Below are 27,997 nucleotides of genomic sequence, written 5' to 3'. Positions count from 1 at the left end.
GAAATATTTTTAATAATAACTTTCTCTTATGAACTAGTCAGATATGCTGAGGTACTCTGAGGTCCATAGGGGAAAGGCAAAGTAACTGCTTGGTTTCCTAACTTTATTCACTAGTATTGTCAAAAGATGACCAAAGGGTTAATTGTCATGAGCCTATAGATTGAGCATATTTGATGCATTTCTGTTCTTTACATCCATCATTCACTTTTTCATTCCTTACATTTTATAGAATGTAAGGAATAGAATAGAGATAGAATCTATAAACCATATAATTCACCCATGTCCAACCTACAATTCAATGGTTTTTTAGTGTATGAACTGAGTGGTGCAATTATTACAGTAATATAATTTTAGAACATTTTCATCATGCCCAAAAAAACCCCAAATCCATTAGCTGTCACTCCCCATTTCCTCTAAGACGCCCACAGCACCAGGCAGCCACTGAGCTGCTTTATGCTTCTATTGATTTGCCTCTTCTGGACATTTCATATAAATAGCATTTCAGAACACATCGTCTTTGTCCAGTTTCTTTTCCTTTATTTCATGTTTTTAAGGTTTGTTCTTGTTTTAGCATATGCCATTACTTTTTAACACCAAATAATATTCCATTGCAGAGAGGAATTATTTTTTTTAAATCTATTTATCAGTTTATGTACCTTTGGATTTGGCATGAGTTACATAATAGCCTCTAAAAAGATATTTCCATTTCTTCAGCCATAAAATCTGTGTGAATTCTTTGCAGATGGAGTTAAGGATCTTTAAAAAGTTTTAACATTTTTGTTACTTGGTTTTTGAGCCATACCTGGATGTGCTCAGGGATCACTCCTGGTGGGTTCAGGGAATCATATGGGGTGCTCCAGATCAAATCTGGGTTGGATGCATGCAAAGAAGCACCTTACTTACTGTTCTATTACTCCAGTCCCAGAGCTAAGGATCTTGAGATGATAACATGCAGGTGAGTCCCTCACTCCAGTAACAAATGTCCTTCTAAAAGCACAACAGTGAAGAGAGAAAGAGAGGGAATGGGAGGAGATATAAAGGTAGACATAGAGATAGGAGTTGTTTTACCTGGATTCAGCAGAAACTGAAGAGGCAAGGAGGGCTCCTAGAAGCTTCCTAGAAACTTCCAAGGGAACCTGACCCTGCCAGCATCTCCATTTGTGACTTCCGGCTTCCAGAACTGTGAGTGAATCCATTTCCGTTGTTTCAGAGCCACCCAGTTTGTGGGGGTTTGTTACTGCAGCCACAGGAAATGAATAAAGCATTGTTTCCACATTGGGGCTTTTATGAACAAAGTCGCAATATACATTTGGGTACAATTGTGTGGATCTGTTCCCATTTCAACTACATACCTGCCTCGGAGCAGAATTGCTGGGTTTTAGAGTAGTTACCCATTTAATGGTTTTAGAACTGCCAGACTGTCATTTCCAAAGCAGTGTCAATATTTTATATTCTCATCAGCTGTATAAAATAAAAAGGTTGTAAATTTCTTCATCTCCTGGTCAACACTTACCATCAAGTGTCTGTCCTATTACAGCCATCCTAGTTGGTCAAGTGTGGTATCTCGTTGTAGGTTTCATTTGTGTTTTCCTAATAAATGACACGGGGCATCTTTTTTTTTAATGTAGGAGTACTGCTATCTATTATTTAAATGTAGGAGTACTGCTATCTATTCAGCCATTGATTAAGCTGATTGAATTGGGCATGAATGCCACATTACTTTTCTTTTAAATATTTTTTAATTGAATATCCATGAGATAGACCATTACAAAGCTGTTCATAATTGGGTTTTAGTCATACAATGATTCAATACCCATCCCTCCACCAATGTACATGTCCCACCACCAATGTCTGCCATTTCCCCACCACCATACCCCAACCCCACACCCCCCATTTCCAGCTTCCCTCTACAGGAGGCACTTTCTTTCTTGCTCTCTCTCTCCTTTACCTTTTGTGCATTATGGTTTGCAATACAGGTGCTAAGAGGTCATGGTGTTTTTTCAGGGCATGCGGCATTTTTATTGGGATGGTAAGGCTGAGTAGCTTTTCAATTGGGTGGCAGCTTTGGGGTGTGTATGTAACTGCTGAAGCTTTCAGAAGAAAAGGGCGATGGAGGGAGGTAGCCCATCCTGACCTCAAGATAGCCTGGAGATTTCAGTCACAAAACCCACATACTAGAATTTTCAGCAGATTATGTCTCCATGAGATCTGTCCTGAGATGGTAGAGTGAGGCCAGGGGCCTGGCGGTGATTTTGGATTGTGGAAGCAAGTGGCTGCAAGGGACTCTGCTTGGGTGGGCACCAGGATGACCTGCCCCCATCCGATTTACCCTGGTCTGTTGGGCCTTGTGCAGGTTGGAGATTAACTGCAGCTTTTGATCTCTTTCGAGATTTATTTATGGGTCTCTGAAGCAAGGCCAGTAGGAGAGCTTACATGGTGGTGCTGGAGTTGGTTCATGGGAGTGACTGCCAGTGCTTCCCGAAGTATTGGGAAGTGGAGGGAGGTAGCACATTCCAACTCCTAGAAAGCCTGGAGATTTAAGCCACAAAACCCGCACACCTGAATTTTCAGCAGATTATATTTTGGTGAGGTTCGTTCTGAGACTATGGAGTCAGGTTGGGGGAGTGGTAGTGATTTTGGATTGTGGAAGCAAGCAGCTGCTGGGGGCTCTGCTTGGGCGGGCTCCAGGCTGACCACCCTTCCCCCTCCCTCCAATATACCTCAGTCTGTTCAGCCATGAGCTGATCTGAAATCAATTGTGCTTTATTTTTTTAATCCCTTTCGAGATTTATTTATGGGTCTCTGAAATAAGGCCAATAAATGAGCTTTGTATAGCCGAGCCAGAGGTGGTTTGTGGGCGTGGCTCCCACATACCTAACTTTTGGCCATTTAATCTCTTGGTAAACTTGGTCCCAAGTTGTTGGGATCTGGCCAAAAGCAGAGTGATAATTTTGGGGTATCAGGAAGCTTGAAGGCACCATCAGGCTGCTGATGCACTTGCCCCACAGGTATAGGTTGACCTGCTGGCAGCAATATACCCCTCTATGGGGCATCTTTTGAGAAGCATTTTTGTTTGTTTGTTTGAGAAGCATTTTTATTGACACATCTTTTAACACACTCTCTCTCTCTCTCTCTCTCTCTCTCTCTCTCTCTCTCTCTCTCTTGCTTTTTTAGAGTCACACCCAGCAATACTCAGGGGTTACTCCTGGCTCTGTATTCAGGAATTACTCCTGGTGGTGCTTGGGGGACGAGATGGAATGCCAGGGTACTAACCCAGGTTGGCCATGTGCAAGGCAAATGCTCTACTCACTGTACTATTTCTCCAGCCCTCTTTTCACAATCTTAAAAAAATTGCTTATAAACATTTGGAATTTTTGTTTATTTGTTTTGCCCAAACCACCAACCATAAACACGGTACCAATTAGAGACCACTTGGTTTTCTAGTTCTTCTGGACATCCTTACAAGTAGTTCCCATTGCTTAGTTTTAAAAGGCTGTCTTTCAAGAAATTAAAAAAAAAAGCTGGGCACACAAGCATTTGACTTGTTTAAATGTTTCATCACAACTGGGGGCCAGCAATGCAAATATATAATTATAAATGCAAAAAGAACTGGTTTGGGGGCCATATCTGGATGCTCAGGAGTTATTCTTGGCTCGGTGCTTAGGAATTACTCCTGGTGGTACTTAGGAGACTATAGAAGATGCTGGGGATCAAACCCAGGTTGGCCATGTGCAAGGCCAGTGCCGTACCCACTGTACTACCACTCCAGCCTCATGTCAAACGTTCTCTGACTTTTTGAAACTCCTGGTGCTAGATTGAGGTCAACTTGGAAGAGTTTCCAAGTTGTGGCCTTGCAGGTAGAGTGGCTGCTGCCCCTTGGCTGGGTGAATGGGCTGAGGTCTAGGTGGTTGCAATAGTGGTATTATAAGCCTTAGAGTTGTATCACTGGATAGGCTGTTCATTTGTGGGCAGCTGGAATAGATAAATTATGAGAGGTTGTTCATGAGACATTGCATGGCAGTTTGTCCCATAGGTTGTAGTGATCTGAGCCTGGGTATAGATGACATCAAAGGGTCTGTAAGTTCCATAACTTTGCAGGCCACTCACCTGTGTGGTGAGTGCATATGTTTGATTGACTTGGGTGATATAAATACTGTCGCCCTGCTGAGAGGGCGTTTGACTGTTAGATACTCTAATCCATGAGGTCATTTTCTCACCTCCCTTCCCCTTCTCTCAATGTCCATATCCCTCATTTTCCTTCTACGTGCCATATGCCTCTTTCCACACACATATTGCCAAGTGTACATCTTTTTTGAGAAATGCCTATTCAGATCCTTTCCTCATTTGAGAATTGGATCATGTTCTTATCATTGAGTTAGAGTTCTTTTTTTTTTTTAAAAAAAAGATAAACTCATACCCTGAATGTAAGTTCCTTCATAAAGAGTTGCTGTCTCCTCCATCCAAAAGAACAGAAGCAACCAGTGTTGGCATGGATGTGGGGAGAAAGGGACTCTCCTTCACTGTTGGTGGGAATGCGAATGGTCCAGACTTTTTGGAGAACAATATGGACATTCCTCAGAAAACTAGAAATTGAGTTCCCATTTGACCCAGCAATACCACTACTGGGAATATAATCTGGAGGCCCAAAAACACACAGCAGAAACACCATCTTCACTTCTATGTTCATTGCAGCACTATTCACCATCGCCAGAATCTGGACACAATTTGAGTGCCCAAGAACAGATGAATGGATAAAGAAACTATGGCACATCTACACAATGAAATACGATGCAGCTGTCAGAAAAAATGAGGTCATGAAGGTTGCCTACAAATGGATGGACATGGAGAATATCATGCTGAGAGAAATGAGTCAGAAGGAGAGGGACAGATACAGAATGACTGCATTCATTTGTAGCATATAAAAATATATAGAAGACTAATATCCATGGCCAGGGAAAACAGAGGTTAGGAGGACTGGATAGTGGTTGGAGTGTGTGTGTGGATGAGGGTAGGTAAGATAGAGAAGAGACCACTATGACAATACCAGCTGGGAATGATCACACTGGACAATATCTGAGAGTTAAAAGTAGGTAAAGGGATATTCTTGATAATCTTTCAGTAACAATATTGCAAACCACAGTGCTCAAAAGAGGAGAAAGAGAGAGAGAGAGAAAGAGAGAGAGAGAAAGAGAGAGAGAGAAAGAGAGAGAGGAGTCTGCCATAGAGGCAGGCAAGAGGTGGGGGTGGGGATGATGGGAGGGAACCTGGGGACACTGGTGCTGGGAAATGTACACTGGTGGAGGGAAGGGCGGTGGATAACTGTATGACTGAAATCCAATCATGAACAGCTTTGAGAAAATAAAAAATGAAAAAATGAAAAATAAAAATAAAAAAGAGAGAAAAAATATTCTGAATTATTATTTTTTTGCTATAACTGTTATGGTGTTCTCAGATCAGTGATCAGTGATGTAGCTATTTTGGGGTGTTATAAACAATATATTTCAAATAAGTGGATTAATATATAAAAAAAGAGTTTTTGTCTTCTCATTTTTTATACCATTGTGGCAAGGATTTAAATTTTGATGTAGTGCTATTTATCTATTTTTTTCTCTTTTGCAACTTATGCTTTTGGTCTTGTACCTGAAACCATTGCCTAATCAGAAGCCATAAAGATTTACTCCTACATTTTCTTCTAAGATTTGTATAGATTTAAATTTTACATTTAGGTCTTTGATCCATTTCAAATTAATTTTTATATATGTCAAGATCCAATTTCATTCTTTTGCATGTTGACATCTAGTTATGACAGTACAATTTGTTGAAAAGACTCTTAATTCCCCATTAAATAGTCTTGTCACCCTTACTGAAAATTGTTTGACTGTAAATAAATTTGTTTACTTCTGGATTCTTCATTCTATTGCACAATTTGTCTTTATATCAGTCTTTATATCTTTTTATACATAAAAAATACTGTGTTTATTCTTTTTTCTTTTTTTTTAATGAATCATCGTGAGATACAGTTACAGACTTACAAACTTTGGTGATTACATTTCAGTCATACAATGATCGAGCATTCCTCCCTCCACTGGTGCCCATTCTCCACCACCAATGTTCTCAGGATCCCTCATGCCACCCTCACCCCGCCCGCTCCCCTCCCCCACCCTCGGTGACAGGCACATTCCCTTTTATTCTCTCTTCTTTTGGGTGTTATACCATACTGTTTTGACTATGAAAGTTGTGTTGTAAATTTTCAAATTAGGAAGTGTGAGCCTTCCAACATCGTGGGTGTTTTGCAATTGCATATAACTTCTGAAACAATTGCTGCAAAAAAGCAAATCGGGATTTTCATAGGTACTTCCCTGGATCTATAAATCTCTTCAGGGAGTAAATTGATCTGTCACAACTCTATGCAAATTTTTTCATTCATTTAGACCTCTAATTTAATTCAACAATGTTTTGTAATTTTCAATGTTCAGGTTTTGTACTCCTTCTTCCTTCTTTGGTTTGATTTTTAATTTACTTTTAGAAGTATGAGGGATTGAACCCACATCTCCTGCATAGAGTTTACGACTGAGCCACATATTAGGGCCCTGTACTTCTTATGTTAGATTTATTCCTAGACATTTTTATGCTATTGTAAATGGAATTGTTTTTAATTTCATTTTCAGAGTATTTGTTGCATGTATAGAAACACAATTGTTTTTATCTTGATCTTGTATACTACTATCTTGTGAATTTATTAGTTCTAATAATTTTTAGTGAATTTCTGAGAATTTTCTATTTACAAGATTATGTCATCTTCAAACTGAGATAAATGTTTTCCTTTTTCCTTTGGATAAGTCTCATTTCTTTTTCTTGCCAAATTGTCCTGTCTAGAACACAAATGCAATGTTAGATAGAGTAGTGAAACCAGACATTCTTTTTTGTTTGTTTGTCTTATTTTGTTTTGGGGCTATACCTGGCAGTGTTCAGAGGTTGCTTCTGGCTTTGCACTCAGAAATTACTCCTGACCCGTTCAGGGGACCATATGGGATGCTAGGAATCAAACCCGGTTGGCCGAATGCAAAGCAAGAGCCTTACCCTTTATACTCTCTCTCTGGCCCTCAGACACTCTTTTTTGTTGTTGTTTGGGGGCCACACCAAGCAGTACTGGGGGGCTACTCCCGCTTCTGTACTTAAGGGTAGCTCCTGGTGTGCTCAGGAGACCAGGTGATGCTAGGTATCAAACCTAGGCATGAGTCCAGCTTGCTGAACTCTCTCTTAGGCCTACCACCTTGTTTTTTGCTCTGGACCATTATTCCTTTAAATATTCAAGTTGTTCTGGGGTTGGAGCGATAGCACAATGGGTAGAGCGTTTGCCTTGCACGCGGCCGACCCGGGTTCGATTCCCAGCATCCCATATGGTTCCCTGAGCACCGCCAGGGGTAAGTCCTGAGTGCAAAGCCAGGAGTAGCTCCTGTGCATCGCCAGGCGTGACCCAAAAAAGCCAAAATAATATATTCAAGTTGTTTCATCATTAGCAAGTAGAAGAACCCTCTAACGTTGCTTATTATATTGCAAACTTGATAGTTTCCATGTTTTCTGCTATAAAAATCAGCTACTTCTTCAGAGAGTGCTGGTTATTTATTGAATTGAGGGAGGGGAGTGTCTCAGGCAGTGCTTAGGAGGCCCAGGCATCCCTCCCATTGACTCTTGGTCAACCAGGTTAGCAGTTCAATTCAAGGGCCTGAGGATGTAGAGCTGTTTAGGCCTTGTGGTGTGGGCGATGTGGTCCTGGGAATGGTACTGGGGTTGGCCACATGCAAGGCATTATGCCTCACGCTCTGCTCCATCTTTCCAGCCCCAAGTCCCAGTTATTTTTCATGGGAAAAGACACTGAGAAACCACAATTGTATTACTAGGAGCACTCATTGTCCTTGAGTTAATTGCTTTTGCTGTTTCAGTCTTCTCAGTGAATGATGGAATTGGAGGGTTTATAGATTTTAGACAAAGAGAAATAATTTACTGATTTATAGTAATATCTCCAGTTCATAATTTAAGCAAAATTTGTATTGGTATCTTTTTCCATTTGGTTGAAAATATCAGTTCCCAAAGACAGGAACATAATGTGTTGTTTGCTTAATGTTAATATATATGCTGTATGCTGTACAATATATATATGTATGCTGTATATCTGTGTGCATGTTTATTATGTGTATAAATATGTATTACGCATACCAGTAGTTTCAAAACAGCAATTGTGGAATCATCTGTAGGAGTCTTAGATTTTTTTGCTATTTCTTTTTGCATATAGGACACATCCCAAAGGAATATGTTAACCACTACAGTGAACTGTATGTGTTCAAAATTATTCTAGGGCCAGAGAGATAGTACAGGGGTTAAGGAGCTTGCCTTGCACGAGGGGCTGACCCTAGTTTGGTCCTGACACCACATATGGTCCCTGGAGTACCACCAGGAGTGATCGCTGAGCACCGAGCCAGGAGTAAGCCATGGCCATTGCCGGGTGTGGTCCCAAACCTACCCCCTCCCCCACAAAAATGATGACATTTTTCTTTCTATTGTTAATCAGCCAATTTTCTATATAGGTCAGTTTGTTTTACTTGGTTCTTCAGGGATTAATGTTTTAGGCTTTTTCGATTTAAAATTTTTCATAATTACGTGAAGCCCATATTTGTGTTTCCCAAACAAGGTACATTTCAAAAAACTCATCTTTGTCTCCTCTATCCTTGCTCCTTGTCTCTCTTAAAAAGTGATGAGATAGCTTTAAAAAATGAGTTTTTCTTTCTCCTTTCCTTGCTCTTAATCCCCAGACACCATTCCAGCACATACCACATCTATTGACTTAACATTCCCCTCGGCATAGCGTCAGCGCAGCAGCAGTGAAACCGACGTTCAGTCCAGGCTCTCCCAGATGGTCTGTGCGCTTCTCCACCACAGCCAGAGTTCAGCAACGCTAGGGCTTGCAAATCTGCTTCTGTGGAAATTTGTCAAAAGTCACAGCAGTCACTGAACGACCGAAAGTTCCTCTTTTCCATATATACCCAGCGAAGAGTTTTAATTGAAGGACTTGACTTGTTACCTTAGGAAACATTCTAATTACGAACATTCTAACTACTTTTCTCTCTTGTGTTCTTTTCTGAGGGGGTGGAGGGTCTGTGGATCATGGAGCTACAGCCTAGCAGTGCACAGAGAACATTCCTGGCTCTGTGTTCCTTACTCACCCCCCTTGGTGCTCAGGGGATCATACGTGGTGTTGGGGAATTCACTCAGAGTTTGACTGTGTGCAAAGCCAGTGCCTTAACTCCTGTACCATTGCCCCAGCTCTCTAATACTTTTACTTTTCTTTTTTCATTCTTTTTTGGGTGGGAGAGGCCATACTGAGTTGTGCTCAAGATTTACTCCCGGTTCTTGAGGGGAGCCTATGCAGTACTGGGAATAGAACTAGGTTCATCCACATTTAGGGCAAGCACCTTACTCCCTGCACTATCTTTCCCGCCCCATCTGCTGCTTTTCTTGTGGTCAGGTCATACACATAATCTTTAAAATTTACCCCAAAGATCATTCTTTATGTTTGTTGGTGTGTGTGGGGGAGGGTTGGAAAGGGGGAGGAACCCAGCAGTATTCAGTGCTCAGGGCTTACTTTTGACATCATGCTCAGAGGTCCCCCCTGACAAGGCTTGGGGAACCATTTGTGGGGCCGGAGATTGAACCCAAGTCATCGTGTGCAAGGCAAGCACCTTACGTGCTGTACTGTCTCTCCAGCCCCTCTGCCTTTCTGTATGAGCCTTACTCTATGCACTGGTTAAGAACAGTTTTCCTAGTTTGTAATAGAGACCCAAATTGCAGTGGTTTGACCATGAGAGGGGGTTCATTTCTTATTTCCATAAAAGGAGTCCAGGGTTGAGATCTCTGGGGCTGAAACAGCAGCTTTCCCTCCCTCTGACACCCCTCTCCTCATTCCTCCCCTCTATTTGGTGCCTGGCTCCGTGCATGCGTCCAGATTGCTTTCTAGTCGGTGATGGCGACTGCCACTTAGCCAGTATCTACACATTCTTGGCAGCAGAAGGGAGGAAAGGGAAAGGGCAAAAGGTGAAATCACTCACATTAGTCAGCTTCCTGTACGGAGCTTTCTCCAAAGCCTCATGCGGTGCCTTCTACTCTCACCTCATTGGCCACCGAGCTCTGCAGGGAAAGCTGCAAAGTATTATTGTAAAGCTGGGCACACGGCCCCTCCCGACAATCCAGGGCTGCTCTTAGTAAATGAAGGGGAGGGAGAGCCATAGGCAGACAACTAGCAATCTGGGGCCCCGATCTGTAAATCTCAATAATCATCATTTTGTGAACCGTTCCTTGCACATGCTGAGCATGGCCACTTTAAGACGGCAGAGGTAATTCCGAGGGCTAGGGATGAAGGCATTCCACAGGCTCCTCCCTCGGCAGCCATAGCCGGCCAAGGCCACCCTGAATTCTTCCTGCTTTCTGCTGCCTTGCTTCCTGCCAGCACGGTGACCCCACTGCCTTTTACATACCAGTGCTCTCGCTAGAATATTTTTAGGGGACCACCTTGGTGGTGGTCAGAGTTGACTTCTGGCTCTGCACTCAGGAATCATTCCTGGTGGTCTTGGGGGACCATATGGGGTGCTGGAGATCCAAGCCAGGTCGGCCATGTGCAGGGCAAGCGCCCTACCTGCTGTACTATCTCTTCAGCCAGTGGAATTTGAGTGGTGGGGTCTGGGGTCACTCCCGACAGTGCTTAGGGGCTACTCCTAACTGTGCTTCTGGCAGTGCTCTGCGGGGCCAGGATATTGAACTGGTGTCTCCGGCCTTCTTGCTGCTCGGGCCCTGCTGTCTACTTATAATCCTTACATCTGAACGTAACTCTGGTCCCGTTTCCTACTTGACCATTCCCAGTTTGTCCCTGAACTATTGAAAGTTTCCAGTCTTCCAGGAGGAATACATTCTAGCCCTAATGCTTGGCAACTGCCTTTTCGATCTATGGCTCTACTTCTTCCATTCTAGCCTCTGCTGCTGGGGAATGTATAATAAGCAGGGGTAAATTCCTTTGTGTTTGTTTGTTTGTGTGGTTTTGGCCACACAACCATTGATGCTCAGGGTCTACTCCTGGCTCTGGACTCAGGTCCTACTCCTGGAGGTGCTCCACGGAGCACCATCTGGGATGCCAGGGATCCGACCCAGGTTGGCCACATGCAAGGCAAGTGCTCTACTCATTGTGCTATCTCTCTGGCCCCATCGGGGGTTAAATTCTTGAGCTGAAAGAGCACCAAAGCAGCAGGAAGGAAATGGTTCTCCACTTTCATATATTCTCCACACTTTCATATATTCTCCAACCACTATTTTTGTGAGGTTTGGTTTTCTGTGCTGGGGATCAAACCCATGTCTACTGGAAGTGCACGGGAGGTGTGTACTTTACCATTGAGCCATATCCCTGGCCCCAACAGACAGAGTTGATTATGTTATGTGTGTGCAGTTTTTGTTTTTGCTTTGTTTGGGGACCATATCCAGTTGTGCTCAGGGCTTACTCCTGGCTCTCCACTCAGGGATCACTTCTGGTAGCATTTGGGGGACAGTATGTGGTGCCAGGAGTTGAACTCCAGGTCCACCACTGCAAGGCAAGCACCTCACATATTATACTATCCCTCTGCCCTGTGTGTGTATGGGTGTGCAATTTGAGCACTTTCTATGAGCCCCCGGGCCCAGCTCCTTACTAATTAGCAGTGGGAGCTGGGAAATGGCATTCCACCTCACAGCACGTTTTTCTCCCCAGTCTAAGTGAACTTCAAGGCTATTCTAGTTTGTGCGCTTCTAGAAGCAACCTTGAGGGAGATGAAGAAAGACTGAAAAAAGAATGAGAAGTGGAGGTGTGGGAGAGGCTGCAAAAGGTGAAGCGCATGCTCTGTATGTGCAAACCTCTGGGTTGACCCCTGAGCACCACTGGGAGCTAGCATCACATTCTCATTCCCCATCAATGCTGTGTGTAGCCCACAAACAAATAGAACAAACAACGGCTCTTCTACTGGAGGGATGGGAAATTAAAAATCACTAATACCAGTTTGGTTCTACTGGATCTTCTAGACATCCATCTACATTTTGGCAATTCAGGTAGTTTTCTGGAAGCCAGAGAAGTCCCTCAGAAAAGGAAATGGAAGGAAGAAGTCAGCTCATGAGCCCTGACGAAGTAGGGGACACTGTAAGGGCAGAGCACCCAGGGGGGTGGCTCTCTGTGCCTTTCCAGCCCTGATATTCTATCTTGTGAACTGAATTCATTTTGCAAACAAGTAACAGTGGGACACCGAGTGTGGCTCTCTTTATAAACACAAAGATCTTCACAGGCCTCCCTGCTGAGAACACTCTCTGTAGGCTAAGGGGAATTTCTTAGAGTAAATCAAGTGAAAACTTCCATCATAGCATGAGAGAAAAGACACAAACCTGTGGTATCTCTAGAGTCAGCCATTTCCTGTTGGACTGTAGCCCTTTGAGGTTGAGATAAACTTGGATTAATGCCAGGAAACTTACTGACACAAAACAGGTGCTTATTAAAAACTTAAAAGAGTGCCAGAGTGCGAGTTGGCAGGTAAGGTGCTGGTGTCTGTCTTGCATGCAGCCGATCAAGTTCGATTCTGAGCATTGCACAAAGTTCCCCCAGCCCTGCCAGAAGTGATTCCTGAGCACAGTCAGGCATAAGCCCTGAGCATCACCTGAGCCTTGAGGTATGACTCTCAAAACCAAATACTACTACTACTGTTGTCACTGTCACTGTCATCCCGTTGTTCATCGATTTGCTTGAGCGGGCACCAGTAACGTCTCCATTGTGAGACTTGTTGTTACTGTTTTTGGCATATCGAATATGCCATGGGGAACTTGCCAGGCTCTGCCGTGTGGGTGGGATACTCTCGGTAGCTTGCCGGGATCTCCAAGAGGGAACTACTACTATTGATAATAATAATAATTACTTGAATAAATTAACCAGTATTGATGAAGGCATGAGTCTAAAAAGACATAATACAATATTTTTGCAGCTTACATATAGCTTTTTTTTACTTTTTGGGTCACACCCGGTGATGCACAGGGGTTACTCCTGGCTCTGCACTCAGGAATTACTCCTGGTGGTGCTCAGGGGACCATATGGGATGATGGGAATCGAACCCGGGTCGGCCGCGTGCAAGGCAAACGCCATACCCACTGTGCTATCGCTCTAGCCCCTTACATATAGCTTTTAACCTTTTAAAACAGGTACAGCTTATTGACCTTTTACTTTAGGATAGTTTTAAAAATGCGTATTTTATAACGGGTAGTTTTAGGTTAGAGAAAAGCTGTGAAGATAGCACAAAAGTTTCCCGCGCCTAGTTGCTCCCCATTATTGATATCTTACATGACAATGAAGCACTTTATTTTTTGGGGGGTGGAGAGGAATGGACACACCTGGTGATGCCAGGGATCACGCCTGGCAATGCTCAGGGGACCATACTATGGTGCTAAGGATTGAACTGGAGTCAACTGCTTGCCATGCAAGCGCCTCCATCCCTGTATCATCTCTCTGCCCTGACATATTATTGTAAAGACCATATTTCATTCTGATTTTCTTCATTGCTTCCTATTTCCTTTTTTCCTATCACAGAGAGATCCAAGGTCCCCACTGCCATCAATGTCATGTATCCTCAGCTTCCTTTGGGCTAGGACAGGTTCCTAGGCATTCCTTGCTTTTGATGAACTTGGTTTTGAGGGCTGCTGGTCAGACATTTTGCAGAAGATCTTATGGTGGAAATTTGTCAGTGTTTTCCTCATGAACAGATTGGGGTGATGGAATTGGTTGGTTGCCGTGGCGGCGGCGGGGGGGGGGTGGGGGTGGGCAGGACAGAGGCCAAATACACACATCATCACATCACATCTAGGTGCCATATGATCGCCAGGGTTTATCACTGCTGCTAGGGGCCTCAATCATGATTAAGCTAATGCCTTCTTGGTTTTTTTTTTTGTTTTTGGGTCACAGCTGGCAGTTTTCAGGACTTACTCCTGGCTCTGCTCAGGGATCACTCCTGGCGCCACTCAGGGGACCATATGCATTGCCAGGGAGTGAAACTAGGTTGGCCTTGTTAATGTCCTCTTAAGGATGTGCTCTCTACATAAGTGATTTGGAATTCTTTAGCACAGGGACATTGGTCTATTTATTTAATCGTTTCTATCAGTATGGACTCATGGATATTTAGATTACAACCTAAATAACCTAAACATTTTACTAGATTTTCTTGCTCAAGTTCCAGCTTAGGCTACTAAGAGCAAATTTCGTTGACTCCTGTGTCCTTTAGGTGTACCCTCTGTGTGTGTGTGTGTGTGTGTGTCTGTGTGTCTGTGTGTCTGTGTGTGTGCTGTGCATGCATGTTTAGCACTTCCTCCCCTTCTGGCTCTATGAGATATTCTAGGCTCATTTTATATATTCCCTGTTTGAAGTCTGGAGTTACTTTTTTTCTTCAAGGACCCTAGGTTCCTTTACTTAGGAATTCATTGTAGAATTTGATATATAAAATGGTATTAAAAGTCAGATATAGGCACTAGGTGTGCTCATTGTCACTGGCTTTCCATTGCTTCTAGGGACTCTCAATTGCTGCAGCAAGGAAATAGGTGTGTATGTGTAGTAACCAGTGTGCAGTGACGTATCTGTGAAGATTTCCCTGACTCCATCTATATCCATATTAAGTTAAACATGATATCGCCATACTGACGTCTCCAACTGGAACCTAGCACCCTACACATTATTCTTGCCTTCTCCCCTTGTTATCTGTAACCTCCTATCCTAACAGTGAGAAACATGTTCTTCCATCATCTGCCTTTTATTTACTGTATTGTTCAGATCCTGTATCCATGTATAACAGCATTGAACCCTGAGCCTGTACCCCGTTTTATCCATCAGAATGGAAGGCTTATGTACAGCTTCTTTTGTCTCTAGTCGTACAACAGGTGCCCATTTCCAAACATCATCAAGGCCAGCATCTTTTCCTCACTCTCTTCAGTGAAGTTATTTTGTACATTTGTAATGCAGTTAGACTCTTTTTATCAATGTCTGTTCCATCCTGGTTTCTCCTTATCTCCAAAAACATTTGCATGCATTAAGGTTCACTCTTCATTCTATAAAAAAAAGCTATGGATTTTGATGAATGGATAACATCACATATCCACCATTACAGAATAATCTCACTGCCTTAAAAATTTCTTGCACTTCACTTATTCAATTGCCCCCCCCTTCTTTAAACTCCACTTGATCTGTTCTCTCTCTAGTTTTGCATTTTTTTTTTGGTTTTTGGGTCACCCCCGGTGATGCACAAGGGTTACTCCTGGCTCATGCACTCAGGAATTACTCCTGGCGGTGCTCAGGGGACTATATGGGATGCTGGGAATTGAACCCGGGTCGGCCCCGTGCAAGGCAAACGCCCTACCCGCTGTGCTATCGCTCCAGCCCCCTAGTTTTGCATTTTACCAAGTCTCATCCAATAGGCAGCTTTTTCAGACTGGCTACTTTCACTGAGCAATAAATATTTTAGATTCATCCATGAATCTTAAATATCTATTTGCACAATTTTAGAGTATATTCCTTTTTATCACGGAGTAGTATTTCATCGTGTAGCTATATCCATTGACCTACAAAGAACTCTTGATCACTTCGGTTTTGGCGATGCAAACCATCGCTGCTATAAATTTTCCCATGTGGGATTTTGTGTGAACATAACTTGCAAATCTTCAGAGCAAATACCTATGAGAGCAACTGCTGTATTGTATGGTAAGACTACATTTAACTTAGTAAGAATGGTCAGTCTCCTAAAGTGGCTGCCCTACTTTTTCCATTCTTACCAGCATGGAGGAGAATTCCTGTTGTTCCACATTTTGGGCAGCAATTGACATGGTGAGAGCGGTGGATTTGGAGAATCAAATACATAAATATGTATTTCTTGATATCATATTACAAAAAAAATCTTGGCTTGAACATATTGTTTCTTAGGCTCTCACATTTTATGCTGCCATTCCCTTAGGGACTTAGAGCTGGAATTTTTGGTATCAGTTATGTAATAATCTCCTCACCTACTCTAGATTTCTGGGTGGAAAAAGTGCTGGCTGCAGCCTGGGATCCAGTGTTAGTGCTCTGCGCATTGCTGAAAAGGATGCTCCAGCATTTCTTGGTCATGAAATGGGTCTCTGAAGCTTGTCTTCCTCACTCAGCCCTCAAAGAGCACAGAGCTGAAGATGCCATTCCAAGGTTTTGCTGGCAATTGAATGGCTTGAGCTTTGGTGCCCAGAGAACTCAACTGCTCCAAGAATTAAAATATGGTTTGCTAAAAAACAGCTTCTGAGGCCCTTCCCATTCATTTCTGCCAGGAATTCAAAACGCTATCTTGGTCCAAAGCCATGGTAAAATTCAGTTACCACCCACCATGTGTAGCCGGGCAAATTCTTGGCCCTCGGGGACCTCTGGGGTTTCACCAGTTGTCTCACTCTCTTCCTTTCTGAACTGTTGGCCAAGTGTATGAGGCAGTTCTGCTGACACATAGGAGGGTCTGGATAACCCCCCTTAAATGTATTTCTATTATAAAATAAAATGCAGAAAAGCATATGAAAGAAATACATCCAACAGTGAGTTATTGTGCTGCCACTTCTTCATAAAGTAGTTATGAAGGTGAAGTTGAACTTGGTGAGCCGCTCCGGAATTCCCGTTATGTTCATGTGCTGACTTTTGCTGGCATTTTTGTACCCTTCTTTCTGACTTCATGATACAATACAAGAGCACATCTGTGGACACGGTAGTTGAGCCCTGCTCATTAAAAAGATTAACATTCTTGTGTGGCTGGAGAGATAGTACAAGGGTCAAGGTACTTGTCTTGCACATGGCTGAGCCCAGTTGGGTGCCCAGCACCGCATATGGTCCCCTGAGCATTATCAATAGTGACCCCCGAGCACAGAGGCAGGACAAGTTCTGAGCACTGCCTGACAGGACCCAGTCCCTCTTCCTGACTCATCAAATTTAAATCCTTCTTTGAAATCTCTTTTTATTTAATTGCATTCTTCCTCCCTCGTTTTCCCCCTTCCAACTGACCTCCTAAAGAACATAGATAATCAGACCTACAGAAGTTTCTACAATCTGAGTCTTGGTGAAGGCATATTCAGGGTGCCCTGCAGTCTGAATTCCATCCTCAGCATTTCTTGGGAACACTCAGATGGATCCAGAAGTTAGATCAGACTCAGGGTCCATTTATTCTGTGTTTCTCTTTCTCTCTTTATGTCTTTTTTTTTGTTCCTGTTTTGGGGCCATGCCCAGCAGCGTTCAGTGGTTACCCCTGGCTCTGCACTCAGGAGTTATTCCTGGCAGTGTTCGGGGGAACATAAGGGATGCTGGGGATCCAACCCAGGGCAACCACATGCACGGCAAGCACCTTACATGCTGTACTATTTCTCTGGCCCCATACCTGGCTAGACTCGAAGCTTCCTCTTGGCTCTGTGCTCAGGGATCACTCCTTTCAGGGCTTAGGGGACTAGATTTGGGGTGGGAGAACTAATCTGGGTCAAGCATGTGCAAGGCAAATGCCTTACCTGCTATTCTATTGCTCTGGTCCCATCATTTCTGTAGGAAAATAGGACTTACGGTTGAGTCTTCCTTTTTATTTATCAGTATTCAGATAATGGGATTGATTCCCTAACATCCTTTGAGGTGGCAAGTTTTAAAATACCTCTACAAATTCAAAACTGTTACACACTTTATAGATGTCCACTCAGGGGACTAAACAGTTGTGGTACAATACACCGGGCATCAAATGGACCCTTCTCACCATACAGTTCAGCAGCACAAAGTCTGAAAGGCTGTTTTGACACTTATTGTAGTTCAAAGAATCCACAAGGCGTCCCTTTGAAAAGAATCTTAAAAGATTTTTAGTCCAGAGCCTTTCAATGAACTCAGGAGACCCTCATTCTGACATTTGCTGACCTCTTACGTCCCTACTTTCCAATCAGCACAAGTAAACATAGGCCAAAGCGAGAAGTGAAACACCCCACCTCGCAGATGCTGTCTGTGGTGTCACAAGCGATGACTCACATCTAGCCCAGAGATTGTTGCCAGAGTCAGCAGGAGGAGATGGGTTCTAGAAGTATGCCAGGACTGAGGTTTACAAATTCGTAGTTGAAGCATTGATGATGTTTCAATTTGAGCTCAATTTCTTCTCTCCTGAATTTGTGCTTGATTAAAATTCATCCTTGGTTTTTTAAGGTATGAAAATATTTGAGTTTCAAATACTTGCATGCTTTTTTTTTCTTTTAATGGGAAAATATGTACCCGGAAAGCTTTCCCTTTTAAACTTTAACCCAGCCTTCAGCAGTTGAGCAGACAGCTGCAGAAAACTTGCATAACACAGTTGAATGGACAAGTTGTCCTAAGTTTGATCCATTTCTCTCCTTTTACGCTAGTGCATTCTCTATTTTATCCCTTCCCTCGTATTCCTTCTGGAGTTGCCCTGTCCATGGGACAGATAGTTGGGCTTAGCAACGATATAGGAAAGAACTCCAAGTTTCTTATTCAAAGTCTATAAGAAAGTGTTTCCATAAAGAAGTCAAATCTCATATGAAATGGATTCCAGAGTAGTGAGACCCAACAGCCACAAAATATAAATTTTTTTGTGGAGAGGAGAGTGGAAAAGAAGACCAAACTAGAGGAGATGTAGGGACAGTGATGAGGGCCATGGGTACTTGGATGGTGGTGGAGTGTAGTAATTTCATTGACTTTAACACTATTGTAACTTTCTAAAGTGTGTGTTTATATATATATATATATGTACATAAGTTATATAAAACACTATTGTAACTTCCAAACATAGATATGTACATATATATAAATAGTTTATCAAAAGGAGAAATGATAATTCTGGAGAATTAGAAAATTTAGTGTATACATTACACATTATATATATATGTGTGTGTATATATATATATATGTATATATATAAGGAGTAACAACAACATGGCTATATCAGGCAAAATAGTATTTTCAAAGCTGTCTTAAAGCAAACAAGTAATCACCACATGGTGATTCACTAAAAAAAGGGGGGCGCTGGAGCGATAGTACAGTGGGTAGGGTGTTTGCCTTGCATGTGGCTGACCCGGGTTCAATTCCCAGCATCCCATATGGTCCCCTGAGCACTGCCAGGAGTAATTCCTGACTGCAGAGCCAGGAGTAACCCCTGTGTATCACCGGATGTGACCCAAAAAGTAAATTAAAATGATTAATTTCTTCATGGGACTAATATTTCTGAGGTTCCAATGAAATACAAGACCTGTGCCTAGCATTGGAAGTATGACTATGGGGCTGGAGCGATAGCACGGTGGGTAAGGCATCTGCCTTGCACTCGGGCGACCCAGGTTCGATTCCCAGCATCCCATATGGTCCCCCGAGCACTGCCAGGAGTAATTCCTGAGTGCAGAGCCAGGAGTAACTCCTGAGCATCACTGGGTGTGACCCAAAAAGGAAAAAAAATGACTATGCAGGTGTTCAAGAACCAATAGTTGATGGGGCTGGAGCAATATCCTGAGTGCAGAGCCAGGAGTAACTCCTGAGCATCACTGGGTGTGACTCAAAAAGGAAAAAAAATGACTATGCAGGTGTTCAAGAACCAATAGTTGATGGGCTGGAGCAATAGCACAGCAGGTAGGGCGTTTGCCTTGCATGCGGCTGACCCGGGTTCGATTCCCAGCATCCCATATGGTCCCCTGAGCATCGCCAGGGGTAATTCCTGAGTGCAGAGCCAGGAGTAACTGCTGTGCATTGCCAGATGTGACCCAAAAAGCAAAAAAAAAAAAAAACACAATAGTTGAGAGGAAGAAGTGATTGATTGGTGTCAATAATAGCAAAGGATCTGAAATTGGATCAAGAATATGTGGTAGACATAGACAAAAGAAAACTATTCAAGCATGAAAAGAAGGAAATGTTGCCATTTGCAACTATGTGGATAAACCTAAAGGGAGTTATGTTAAGCGAAAGAGGTCAGACAAAGACAGAAGTACTGTAGATGTGTATAATGTGTGGAATCATTACTGTATAATGTGTAGAATAATTTAAAAAAAGGATTAAAAAGCAAAAGTCTAGAGAAAGAGCTCAGAGTTTTGGGTACCAGAGGGGTTGGGAGTGGGAAAATGGGATGACAATGGCAATAGAGTACAATTTTCTAGTTGTAAAATAAGCACTAGGGATATAATGTGCAGTATGATTCACACTGTTGTGTAACACATACGTAAGTTGCTAAGAGTACATCTTAAAGGTTCTCATGGTGAGGGAAAATATACATATAACTATTGGCATGATGGATGTTAATGAAACTTATTTTGGTAATCATTTTTTAATATATGTACATCAAGATGAAGTTCTACAGTGCTCTGTCATCTACATAGCAACAAAATTGGAACAAAACAAAACAAAAAACCCAGAAAGGTCTGAGAGGGTGGACCCCCCTCCTTACCCCCAGCAAACTAGTAAGTTAACTTACCACCGTTTCATTGATGCTGGCAGGAGACATAAGGGTCAAAGGCTAAGGATTTTATTAGTCATGGCACTATAAGCTGCCTTAGCATGAGTGTATTTGCATCAGTTCCCCTTGCCCTGACGTCTGACAAGGACAATGCAAATGGGTTCAGATGAATGTCTGTACACCCACGGTGGATTGTGTTTCGCTAAGGATAGGGACCCTGAATATTTTAGAATAGATGACAAGCATGCTTCCTCTGCTCTGGAAAGAGATACCATCTCTGCTTCAAAGTCTGTTAGATATTCAACTTTTTTTTTCTTTTTGGGTCACACCCAGAGATGCACAGGGGTTACTCCTGGCTCGACACTCAGGAATCACCCCTCTCGGTGCTCAGGGGACCATATGGGATGCTGGGAATCGAACCCAGGTCGGCCGCGTGCAAGGCAAATGCCCTACCCTCTCTGCTATCACTCCAGCCCCCTGTTAGATATTTTAATATCCATGAAAAGACAATCCAGAATAAGTCAAGGCCAGTCTAGATCAGCCAATAGGCATCCACTCCCAGTTGTGTGACTCAACCTAACTAAGACCAATGGGTGGCTTAGCTGGCCTCTGGGTGACCCCAGATGTATGAACCATAGGTACTGTTGTATATCACTGAAGTTCTGTGGTTCTTCGTTACTTAGTATTATTGTAGCAATAAACAACTGATACTATCACCAGTGACTTTAATTCCAAAATCCAGGTAGCCAGTTCAAATCTCCAAGGTCCCATATGGTCCCTAGCACCACTGGGTGTGTCTCCCAGCATTGTCAGGAATGGCCCCTGAGCATTACCCACTGGGTGTGCTCTCCTCCAATAATAATAATCACTGTAATCTCGTTATTCATAGATTTACTCGAGCAGGCACCAGTAACATCTCCATTCGTCCCAGCCCTGAGATTTTAGCAACCTCTCCTTGTTTTTCCCAAGGATTGAAGGCTCGTTTCAGGGTCAGGGGAATGAGACCTGTTATTGTTACTGTATTTGGCATATCGTATACGCCACAAAGAGCTTGCCAGGCTCTTCTATGTGAGCGGGATATTCTCGGTAGCTAGCCGGGCTCTCCGAGAGGCATATATATATATATATATATATATATATATATATATATATATATATTTCCCTTTATGTTTGCTCAGGGCTTACTCCTGGCTCTGTGCTCAGCGGGTCATGTGCAACACTGAGGATCAAACTAGGGTCAGTTTTGTGAAAGGCAAGTGCCTAAACCCCTGTACTACCTCTATGAACCCTTTATTTTATTTTATTATTTGTGGGGCACACCTGAAAGTACTTAGTGTTATATGCAAGGTGGTCCCTGGGAGAGTTTCTTCCGGGCATGCATGAGGACCATGCAGTGCTGAGGATTGAACCCAGGGCTCTAAAATGCTCTCCAGCCCTTGAGCCATCTTCTTGGTCCCCACTAATTTTTTTTTTTTGCTTTTTAGGTCACACCCAGCAATGCACAGGGGTCACTCCTGGCTTTGCACTCAGGAATTACTCCTGGCGGTGCTCAGGGGACCATATGGGATGCTGGGATTCGAACCTGGGTTGGCCACGTGCAAGGCAAATGCCCTACCCGCTGTGCTATCGCTCCAGCCCCCGGCCCCACTAATTTTTAACAATCAACTAGAACTTCCCCGGAAAACCACAGTGCTGGTATTTTCATCAGAGTGTGTGAATATATTTATATATGTGTATATATATATGTATGTATATCTATATATACATGTACACATCATCACTGTATCACTGTCATCCCGTTGATCATTGATTTGCTTGAGAGGGCCCAGTAACTTCTCCATTCATTCTAGCCCTGAGATTTTAGCAGCCTCTCTTTATACATCATCATAAAGGGAAAATAATAGTAGTAATAATAATAAATATGAGGGATTGAGTATCTAACTCTCATATTTTGCTGGGGTACATCTAAATTTTTCTTACTTTTTTTTTTTTTTTTTACTTTTTGGGTGACAGTGACAGTGCTACTGCATGACAGTGCTACTTTTGGGCCACATCCGGCGATGCACAGGGGATACTCCTGGCTCTGCACTCAAGAATTACTCCTGGCGGTGCTTGGGAGACCATATGGAATGCTGGGAATCGAACCCAGGTGGGCCATGTGCAAGGCAAATGCCCTACCCACTGTGCTATCACTCCATCCCCTACATCTAAATTTTTCTAGAGGGCAATGTAACATGGTCCAAAGACCTATGAAGTTCTGACACTTTGATCCTATAATTCTAGGTCTAGAAAATTATCTTCAAAAAATTCTTTTGTGTACCTGCTGGCAATATCTTACTGGCATAAAAAAAAAAAACAGGCACATAGATCAGTGGAACAGAATCAGGTGCTCACTGCAAACACGCAGCATGCATGGGTCTAGAGTAAACCCGAGCATGCCTATGATGCTTCTGAGGAAATGATGAAATGGTTCGAGGCCTTGCTCTGCTCCATTGAGAGCAAGGTTATAGAAATTTCAGACTATTTGCATCCCCTCCAGCAAAAAAAGAAAGAAAAATAAAAGAAAAAATTTAAAATACAGAATGAAGAGCTCTTAAAGAACTAATTTTTGATAAGGGTGCCATGAATACACAATGTGGAAAGGAGAGTCTTTTCAATAAATGGTGCTGAGAAAACTTGATAGTCACATGCAGAACCGTGAAATTGGATCCCTATCTTACCACTCACTAAAATTAACCGGAATCAGTTAAAGAAATTGTCAGAAGACCTCAGACGGCAAAACTTCCAGAAGAAAACACTGGGGAAAAGCTCCTCGAGACTGGTGTTGGCAGTGGTTTTTGGATGTGACACCAAAAGCTCAAGCAAGGAAAGAAAAAAAATAGGCAAGGGGAATTACATCAAACTAAGTGGCTTCTGCACGGCAAAAGAAATAATAAGCAGCTTATGAAATGGGAGGTTATGTATCTAATAATGAGGTCATACACCCCCCCAAAAAAAACAGAGGTGCAACTCAATGACAAAATAAATAATCCAATTAAAGACAGGCAGAGAATTGAAGAGGCATTTTTTTTCCAGACACACAGGTAGATGGCCAAGTCCATATAGAGTTGTTCAATGTCCTCAATCAAGGGAACACCAATCAAAACCATAGTTAGATGGGGCTGGAGCAATAGCACAGTGGGTAGGGCGTTTGCCTTGCACGAGGCCGACCCGGGTTCAATTCCCAGCATCCCATATGGTCTCCTGAGCACCACCAGGAGTAATTTCTTAGTGCAGAGCCAGGAGTAACCCCAGAGCATCGACGGGTGTGACCCAAAAACAAACAAACAACAAAAAAAACCCCAAAAACACACCACAGTGAGATATCAGCTCTAGCTTGTTAGGATGACTTTTATCTAAAAGGCAAAAAGGAACAAGTATTTGCAAGGATGCAGAAAAGAGGGAGGCCTTGTACATGGTTGGTGGAAATGTATCTTGGTATAGCCACTATAGAGAACAGTAAAATTAGAAATGGAATGACCACTGATCTAGCAATCCTACTACTGGGCATACAAATGAAATCAGGGAGCCAGAGAGATAGCACAGGGGTTACGGTGCTTGTCTTGCATGCTGCTGACCCCCATTCATTCCTAAGCACATGTATGGTTTCCTGAGGAATACCAGAAAATGACCCTTGAGCACAGAGCCCTGGGCACCACTTGGTGTGGTCCAAAAACCAACAGTCACAGTCACAGTCATCCCGTTGCTCATCGATTTGTTCGAGCGGGCACCAGTAATGTCTCCATTGGAAGACTTGTTGTTACTGTTTTTGGCATATTGAATATGCCACAGGTAGCCTGCCAGGCTCTGCCTTGCGGGCACGATACTCTCAGTAGCTTGCTGGGCTCTCCGAGAGGGATGGAGTAATCGAACACAGGTCGGCCACGTGCAAGGCAAACTCCCTACAGCTATGCTATCGCTCCAGCCCCCCCAAACCAAAAGAAGAATAAAAGAGATAAAGAAAGAAGTCAGAATCTCAGAGAGGTATCATCCTTCTCCTGTTCAATATGTCCAGGGATGAATGGCTAAGGATGTGGCACACATATGGTGAAACACCATTTAGCCTTAAAAGGGGAATCATGTCTTTTAGAACAAGGATAAACCTGGAAGACATTATGCTAAGTGAAATAACAGTGAGGTAAATAAGTGCAAAACACAGAATTAAAAGTACCGGGAAAGAGGGCTAATAGAAAGATTAAGGTGCTTGCCTAGCATGTTGCTATGGTTACTATCTGGGTTCAAATATCAGCACGACATCTGGCCCCCTGAGTACCACCAGGTGTGGGCCCAGAGCACAAGAGCTGGGAATGTCCCTGAGCATGGGACTGGAATCTGAAAAGGTTGAATTCACAGAAGCCAAAAATAAAGCTGGTTACCAGGGCCGGGGAGATGGAAATGGAGAGACGTTGGTCACAAAGTACAGATAATGCAGGATGAATAAACAAGGCAAGATTGCGTGCTGGAAATTTCCAGAGTAGATTTCGGGTGCTCTCACCACATGCACAAATGGAAATTATGTGGAGGAGATACTAGCTGGAGGAGATGGATATGCTGACATTCACTAGATATGTGCACATCAAAGCAATATATTTTACATGTTTGATCTATATGCGTTTTTATTAAAAATAGAAATCAAGTAAATATGACCACGTTCTCAATAATAAGAAACTGACCAAATTCATGAAGGCACATTTAATCAATGGGTTACTACATAACCACGAAAAAATAGGAAGGCAGAGATGTATTTATGGACATGGAAAGATGTGCAGGTAAAGTCTAAGGGGCGTTGCCTTGCACATCTCTGAGCTGGGTTCAAACCCCAGCACCACATATGGTCCACCAGCCATGCAAGGAGTGATCTCTGAGCACAGAGCCAGGAGTCAGCCCTGAGCAGAGTCAGGTGTAGCCCAATTCATTCCCTCATTCGCCCCCTCCCCAAAGTGAGATACAGAGATGAATATCAAGGCACTTTTTTTGTTGTAGTGTTGGGGACCCAACCCAGGGTCACACTCATGCAAGGCAAGTGATTTATTGCTGAGACACAGCCTCCACCAGAACGGTCCCCACCCCCCACCCAGATATATCTATCTGTATACCTATTTCTTCAAAACTGATATGAGTGGTCATCTCTAAGTGGATAGAGTATGTTTGTGTTTTTTTTTCCTTAAGTTTTACTTTTGACTGTCTCTCACAAAATATGAATTCAGTTAAGGGAGGGAAGTGGACTAGTTGGAATTTTTTTCTTTTTTAAAAATTTTTATTAGAGAATCACCGTGGAGTACAGTTACAAACTTATGAACTTTCATGTTTGCATTTCGTTTACATCCCTCCACCAGTGCCCATTCTCCTCCACCAATGTTCCCAGTATCCCTCCTACCACCGTGGAAATTTTCTTTTGATTATTTTTCTTACATTTTGTGTATTTGTTTCTTGTTTTGTTTTGTTTTGGGCCACACCTGGCAGTGCTCAGGGCTTACTCCTGGCTCTGTGCTCAGGGATCCCTTCTGACAGTGCTCAGTGGACCACATGAGATGCTGGGGATCGAATCTGGGTTGGCTGCACATGCCAGGCAAGCGCCCTACCCGCTGTATTATCTCACCAACCCCTATATCTCTAGTCCTATAGCCAAGCTGACAGAAAAAATAAAGCCAGAATGTTACCGTTTGTGCTTTTGAGGTGTTCTGAACACCAATGCACTTCCTACTCTCAAGTCCTTCTTCCTCACCATTCTATGGCTGTGACAGGCTGTCAAGACTCCCATATGCACCAGCTGCCCAGAGAACCTTAGTTTGACACTCACAAAGCACAGTGCATTTGACAAGATTTCAGAATGATGGCTTTACTTGGTAAAGGGGGAGAGGAGTGAAGTCTGAAGGGGTAGAGTTGCCAAAGGCTCCTGCAGGATTTCCCCATGGGGAAAATGTGCTTGTCCTTTTAGAAACACCCTCACTTGGGGCTGGAGCAATAGCACAGCGTGTAGGGCGTTTGCCTTGCACACAGCCGACCTGGGTTCGATTCCCAGCATCCCATATGGTCCCCTGAGCACCGCCAGGAGTAATTCCTGAGCACAGAGCCAGGAGTAACCCCTATGCATCGCTGGGAGTGACCCAAAGAGAAAAAAAAAAAAGCCCTCACTTTGTACCTCCTTCGAGCCTGCCCATAATATTGCCACGATTCCCGCTAAAAGATGCTTTCAAGTGGACTGCCTTAAAATCCCCAGCATGGCTGATCACTGGTGGTTTCGGTGGGCAAGGAATGCAAATGGGTGGCCACGGTTTGTCTCTGCTCTGCAGTGCCTGGGCCGCAGCTGGGCAGAATCAATGAGCACAAAACAGAAGCATTGAGATGCTCGGTCACGCAGGCGCTATCAAGTGGCTGATGCTGGCTGTCAGCCAGAACACCTACACGGTGTGACCTCTTGAGCTGAACCAGACAGCATGGTGCCTGGATTCCCAGCACCGGCATCCCGAGACAGCGAGTTGAGTGGGAGCTGGATCGTGTTCAGGACGTGGCAGCCTTGGAGATCACATTAGCATCGCTTCTACCACACGCCGTGGGTCAGAGGAGTGGGGAGCTTCTCCCCAGATGCCGGCGAGGAAGCATAAAGCCTCTTTCTTGGCGGGGAGAGATGTCAGGGTCAGCTAGAAAGAACAGCGTGTGGAATTATTATTAATAATAATATTAATGCAGCTCTATCGGGAAGATAGAATGTGTCATAAGCCCCCAATTTCTATAGGAACTCTCTTGTCTAGAAATATCACTGTCACTGTATCACTGTCATCCCATTGCTCGTCGATTTACTCAAGCGGGCACCAGTAACATCTTTATTACACTCAGCCCTGAGATTTTAGCAGCTTCTCCTTACTCATCTCTCCCAACGATTGGAGGCTCTTTCAGAGTCAGGGGAATGAGACCTATCGTTACTGTTTTTGGCATATTAAATAACCACGGGTAGCTTGCCAGGCTCTGCCATGGTCTAGAAATATATAAGTAGAAATATATAAGTAAGATACATATTCTGGGCAGTGCCAGGGATTAAACCCAGGGACTCACACAAGCAAAGCAAGTGCTCTGTCATTTCTGGCCCTCGGATCTCTATTTTTTTAAGCAATTAAATTTAAAAATGTTTTAAAATCTTTTTGTTTTTATTTTGGACCCATACTGGCTTTGTTAGGGCTTACTCCTGGCTTTGCATTCAGGGATAACTCCTAGCAGTGCTCAAGGGGCCATATGAGGTGCCCAGGATTGAACCAGGGCAAGTGTTTTAACTCCTTGTCTCTCCAAATATATATACATATATATATAATTTTTTTTTTTTGCTTTTGGGTCACATCTGGTAATGCTCAGGGGTTGTTGTTGGCTCTGCTCTCAGCAATTACTCCTGGCAGTGCTCAGGGGACCATATGGGATGCTGGGAATCGAACCTGGGTCGGCTGCGTACAAGGCAA

The 27,997-nt window shown here is 43.3% G+C and overlaps 1 non-coding gene across 1 annotated transcript; it reads left to right on the top strand.

Moving 5' to 3' along the window:
* Nucleotides 1-22,903: 22,903 nt before the first annotated feature.
* On the top strand, nucleotides 22,904-23,035 carry LOC129400693 (small nucleolar RNA SNORA9). The gene has a single exon (XR_008627880.1). It is a non-coding gene; the product is annotated as a small nucleolar RNA SNORA9 (small nucleolar RNA).
* The last annotated feature ends 4,962 nt before the right edge of the window (nucleotides 23,036-27,997 follow it).

The sequence above is a fragment of the Sorex araneus genome, chromosome X, assembly GCF_027595985.1.
Source record: "Sorex araneus isolate mSorAra2 chromosome X, mSorAra2.pri, whole genome shotgun sequence".
NCBI lineage: Eukaryota > Metazoa > Chordata > Mammalia > Eulipotyphla > Soricidae > Sorex > Sorex araneus.
The sequence above is the reverse complement of the archived record's forward strand: the minus strand, read 5'-3'. Positions and strand labels throughout refer to the sequence as shown.